This window comes from Anticarsia gemmatalis, chromosome 6 (genome assembly GCF_050436995.1).
Source record: "Anticarsia gemmatalis isolate Benzon Research Colony breed Stoneville strain chromosome 6, ilAntGemm2 primary, whole genome shotgun sequence".
Classification (NCBI taxonomy): domain Eukaryota; kingdom Metazoa; phylum Arthropoda; class Insecta; order Lepidoptera; family Erebidae; genus Anticarsia; species Anticarsia gemmatalis.
In genome coordinates, this window is record NC_134750.1 from 640,805 (window position 1) to 647,199 (window position 6,395).

Genomic DNA, 6,395 nt, shown 5'->3' on the forward strand with positions numbered 1-6,395 from the left:
CATTTAGGCATTAAACGTTTCCCACCTTTTCACCTCTTTGCCCCCCACACCGAGGTTACGAGCGGAAGTGTTGCATTTCAAAGGGGCATTCTTGTTACCTGTCCACTAAAAATAATTCGTGTAACAGCCGGATAGAGAACGACCGGGATGTGATTAGCCACGCCCCGCCCGTACCGGCGCCTTTGATCTTTCGCGCCAAATATTCTTTGTGCATTTGCTTTTACGTTCGTGTATTTAGTTCGTGTAATACTTTTTTCAATGTTGATGTACTTTTTATATTTCCGTATTGCGGGTTATTTACGGTCGGTAATATCAACTAGCGAGACATTTGATGTTCCAAATACGCAAAATGTTAAGTACAACCGAAAAAATAATAGTACGATTACGTCAGTGGCACTCATTAGTTTTCCATTCAAAATTCATCGACAATTCTCGAAAGTCGACACTGGATAGTAGTAGGAAATCTCGCTTCTGGACGAGACTGTTTGCTTAGTGCTAAAGTAACGAATTAATTTTTTTCCTGTAGTTCAGTTTTACAGCATTTTACAGGAAAATAGATGTCTTTTTCAACGTCACCACACAGGTGCGGCAAACATCTTCTGGCATTTATCTGAACACCGGGCATTCCCAGACACGAAGGGACAATCACGTCACAATCAATTATTTTTTACGACAAATCTATGGCATATAAACGAAAGAGCTTTTTTATTTCTTTGTTTGCACGTGTCAATCTCTGGTCACTACTTGAATATGAAAAACATATTTCTGTGTATCTTACATAAATAGAAATATTGTGAAGACTGAAGAATTACCGATATCACGCTAAGATCTGTAGAAGTGGGTTATACAACAACAACACAATTTTTATAAATTGGAAAAACCGACTGTCTGCTTCGCTTTCATGGCTAAACCAGTGAACCAGTTTTTACAAAAAAAATCTTTAACATAAACCCCTGGGTAACTGAAATAGGGTATGAGGATGTTAAATCGTGCGGCCTAGCTAGTCCCAATTACCAAAAATCTATTTGATTTTTCATAGAGAGGTTATTATTTGGATAACACACCGGATACTTTTAACTATGGAAACTATGCAATTGAAATCGGGGGCAAACACTAGTTTCCTATAAAACTGTATCTTCAGCCGAAACTTCACATCTTTACGAGTTATTTGAAGGATTAAACAGCTGATGATGGCGTTTGTACGTCTTGTTATGAATTATATCATTAGTTTTATAGCTCCACTTGTAACCTAGTGTTGAAATAGATGAGCTATCAAACCGGAGTACGTGAGTTATGTCGTTTTGCTACTGGGAAGTGTGGGTGACGTTTATTGCGCTACTGGGTAGTTTGGTGATGGTGATTGAATTGAAATTTTTAAAGATCAGAATAATATTTGAAAATCTTTCAGTCAAAGAAAAAGGTGTTTTAGAAATACGTGCTTATGACCCAATATATTGTTGTCTTATCATTTTTATACACTAAAAAATATGTTGTTGACTGTACAGTACATAAGGTCATACGCAATAATAAGTCAAATCAATAGACAGAACAAGACAGTAAATTAATCATATTCTTCATAATCACATTGTTATTTACTCTCAAAAATAAATAGACAATAACAATACACTCCACAGTTTTGCCACCCTATAATCATTCCACCGATATGTCAACCTAAGTTGGAGAAACAAAAGATCCTACCCACTACAACGTAACAGGACACACAGTAATCCTACACGAATCAAAACTACCTGTAACACAAACCATTTGAGTCCAAACAAATCAGTAACAAGACTAAATTAATTCCACGCGTTACGTAGAAGCAGGCAAACGAGTTCCGGAAAGACAATCGTCATGCCGTCAGAAGCGCTGATGGACAGACGTGCGAAAATTTATACTAATGTAAACGAAACAAGCAAAAAGAAAAACTCAAGAACACATCTCTAAACACAACATACATTGACGACTTTGTTCAAGTAAACAAAAGTGACAAATCAACAAAAGCAGCAATGTATTTGATTCTTGGGGTTGTGGTGGTTGGGTTTTCTGTTTCGTGGTAGCAAGGAAGTGTGTCTTGAACATAAACTGACAGGTGGACAACTTGCTATTAGAGCTAAATCATGTTTCTATAATAACATAGAGTGTATTGTAAAGAAACGTATTGAAACTGTCATATTGTTGAGATCATCTTTTTATTGAGATGTTTTGTTTGTGGGTCATTTATCATGCTTGTTATGAAAGTGTAGTATGTTCGTGTAATAATTAGCTGATTATATTACAATACCTAATTAATAAGGTCATTAGTCAAATCACGATAGAATTGGTTTGTTAAGAAAAGTTTTAACTATGAATAACTGCAAAAAAATACTACTACAATTTTTCAATCACGTAGATCACGATGACAAAATTATGGTTCTATTTTATAAAACACTTTCTCAGGAATATAGCGCTGTTTTTTTGATGGAAATGGAATTTAGACTCCATATTTATCGAAATAAAACGCGTGCATAACAAAAAGTGTTGAACATAATCACCTAAAAATTATAACGATATTAAAAAAAATGGGTCAAAACCAGCATTTACACTACAAAGCATAAAAACCGACTACCACAAAATAATTTCATAACACCAAAAGGTTACAATAATGAAGTAATCTGTTCCACGAAACATAAAGAAAACTGGCATATTAGTAATGATCTAACGAAGTAATACAAGTGTTTATACGACTCGGTTTAATGATCTCTTCTCTGAAAATCATCATGAAATATAGGTTAAAACTAACGTACCAGAAGGTATTGGTACTAATGAGGAAGAATATTGGGTAGTTAATATGTGAGGTAGTTAAATTTCGAAATAAAGATATTATTTTGTTTCATCATATAATATGTTGACCGATTTTCGGATACGAAATCTAGTTTTATTGAAGTTAGTACGTAGAGTAGCAAACTACTCTAACTAAACATACTAAACAACTACTACTGTAAGTCATACTAGCTGATGTTCTCCATATATTCATTCAATTGTATTTATTCTAGGGTATTTCATACGCCTTTGCCTAAACCTTCTTGTGTTACAGGCGTTATATTATTCATGTATGCTGAAAGGACGATAGGACGAAGGCGATAATTTATCTATTCAAATAGATTCTCAATTAGCGTTTGGTTGTCTGACTTAAAATTTTGGGATCTTTAATATTACGAAGCACACAAATAAAAATTAAAAATTTAAGCCATTACTGTCCCACTGCTGGGCAAGGGTCTCCTCCCGTAATGAAGGAGGGGCTAGGCCTAGAGTCCACCACGCTGGCCAAGTGCGGGTTGGGGACTTTGCATGCCCTCAATAAATGTATTAAACAAATTATTAGGCATGCAAGGTTTCCTCACGATGTTTTCCGTCACCGTCGGAGCATGTGATAATTATTTCTAATACACACATAACTTTGAAAAGTCATTGGTGTGTTGCCTTGGGTTCGAACCTGCGACCACTTGCGTGGGAGGTGTCAACTTATACCACTCGGCTATCACTGCTCCGAAGCACACATATTTTATTTAATTTACTTACACTTAAAAAAATAACTAATAACGACAATGCCAAAGCGCTAATTGTCTTCTTAAAAAGCACACCAAACAAAATACAGACATAAAAAAAGCTTTCATGAAAGGAATTTTCAGCAAAATCAACCTGAAAAAATATCCATAATGACTACACAACAAAAGATCTAAGTAACAAAGACACCTAACTCGGCAACCGAACTGAAATACTCCATGAGTCAGAGTGTCGTTCCGTACCTGCCTTCAGAAATAATCACAAAGGAACAAAGAATATATCAGGACTGATTCATGAGTTAGACACGTGGATAAACGAGTAAGCCGTTGTTTAGACTAAGGTAAGGTATTTGAGAAGATTCAAACTATTTTAGGTAAGCCGAAGTCTGCTTTCCCTTTTGTTCGATCATTTTTTTAGTGAACAATTAATGTGAGTGCTTGTAATATTGATTTTAGTGACTGTGACGCGGTCGGTAGTAGGTATATTAGTCTGCTAATTATGAGTTATTTCTGGGGTCGGAAAAACTGCTATCAAATCCAATAAGACTACTGCCCGTATATAAATACCTTAACGTCAGTATACATAATGTCAATTATAAGTATTAGAGCTATCGCATAGTATGTTTCAATAGTAACCCGGAGTTTCGTTGCATCCCTGGAAAAAGGTAATAATATTATATGAGCCATCGCGGTATTACATGGGACTGACATTGTTAATGGTAAAACGTAGGTGTATTTCATACACCCCTGCCTACACCTTTGTTTATGAAAGGCGTGACATTATAATGTGATTAAATCATTTCTTGTTATTCTTAGGTGTATAATAACCCAATGAATTTATCCCGCTGCTGGGCTATGGTGTTGTTAAATCCCGTCTGCTAGAGAGTTTATTTAGGCTTTGAAGCTACCACGCTAGCCCAATGAGAGCTTCACAATATACGTTATACAACTTACTAGTTTTTACTCAGAGAATAATTGCAATGAATTCAAATACACCACACATTTCTTTACCACAAATCTGATTCAAATACATAAACTGGGTCTTACAATGATCTTGACTTATCAACCGTCTATTTTTTACCGAACGGTATGGAGCTGCATGTTTTGTGAATGAAAACACATAAAGTGTAACATCTGGCCGTCCGTCTGTCAACTCAGTGAAATGGGTCATTGGAACTTCTGTGTATTGTATTGCAAATATTGAATTGTACAGTAATGTATGCTGTTATTTCGATTATTCATACTAAATACAAATAGTCAAATAAATTAGTTTTGTGGGTCATTGTTAGAAAGATCCCTTTACGCTTCGAATTAGTTCTGGTAATATCTTAGTTATAGTTTCTTAATTTTGAATTAAAAGTAAAAAGCATAGATCAATGCGATGATACATGCACTGCCACGCATAGGGTCTTAGACCCCCGTGCTTCGGAGAGCACGTGAAGCCGTCAGTCCTGAGCCTAACCTCTCCCTGGTCGTGTCAGGAACAGAGAGTGTACCTGTGTATTGTGCACACACTTGGTCACTATAAAGAAGGTTCTGCATAGTTGGCTGGTTTCAGTGAAACTGGCTGCCGCAGCCACAATCAGCCAGGTTGACATCATGCTTAGTTGTACGATGGGTATGATTACCATTCTTTTAAAATAACAAACACATTCTGTGAATTTGATTTATTGCGAATGAAGGTTGTTTTGTGCTCCTCATTGGTCTGTTATGTACAAACGTCAATAATTACGAAGGTAGGCTTTTTTTGTTTTTGTGCCGTTTTCTTACCAATGTTTTCTCGTGTTTTCTTCTGCCGTGTCAAAATCATCAATCTCCCAATCTCACCGCACTTAACCAGATCCGCATATAACATTGTTAGCGTTGCGCAAGCGCAGGGAAAGACGAACATTTCCGACTGTCGTATTCCATAACCTATTTTCTAAATATCATTATTAAGGATGGACACGCTTGAGTAATTTCCGTTACAATATAGAATTACTAGTCAAATTGTTGCTAATGTCCTGTGTTGTGGCAAATGAACATGTTCGAAGACATGTTGCCAATGAGATCCTTTACATTCTTGGAATCAGAAATTCAACGTGTTAGGGCAACTCTTACAAAGGCAAAGCCTCAAAGATATCTCTAAGTGAAAATGTTGAATAAACTGCCCGTATTTAACTGAAAAAACGTCTTACAAGTTGTGGGCAGTCACTGTCGACCTAGCACTTTTACTTTCTGTATCTTCGACAGTTTTTCAGCAACCGACGCTCAGTTATGTTATGTATGTAGATCTAAGTCTCAGTCTAAGTCTAAGTAGTCTAATAGGTAATGTTTAGTCAACCAAAAAAAACTGAATAAATCACTGATTCCCAGTATCTGTACATAACATAGATTGCTGTCTCCTTCTCTTAAAACTTTCAATCAAGTAACATTTCTATAAGCCTAAATCAAAAGTGTAAATACTACCTACATCCTTAAAACGACATTTAACCCTTCAACAAGCCCACAGATGTGTAACAACGGTCTGTTTGTCCCGTTGTTTGTATGAAAGGCGCGCGCGCAGTCATCGCCGTTAATCGCCTATTAAATCAGACCACCCGCGCTTTATGCTTATGTGCTGATTACATACAAAGTATGTTGCGCTTTGATATTGGGGCGAACGGGATTGTGATCGATGTTTTACTTGCTAAATTATTTGTTACAAAAATACAGTCGAATTGAGAACCTCCTCCTTTTTTGAAGTCGGTTAGAAATTGTTAGATGCTTCTTATTTACTTTAATTCATTATTTTTTTTGAACTAAACTATAAAAATGACACGTCGTTAGAATATTCTAGAGTTATTCTAGAGTTTTTCAATTTATGACGACAAA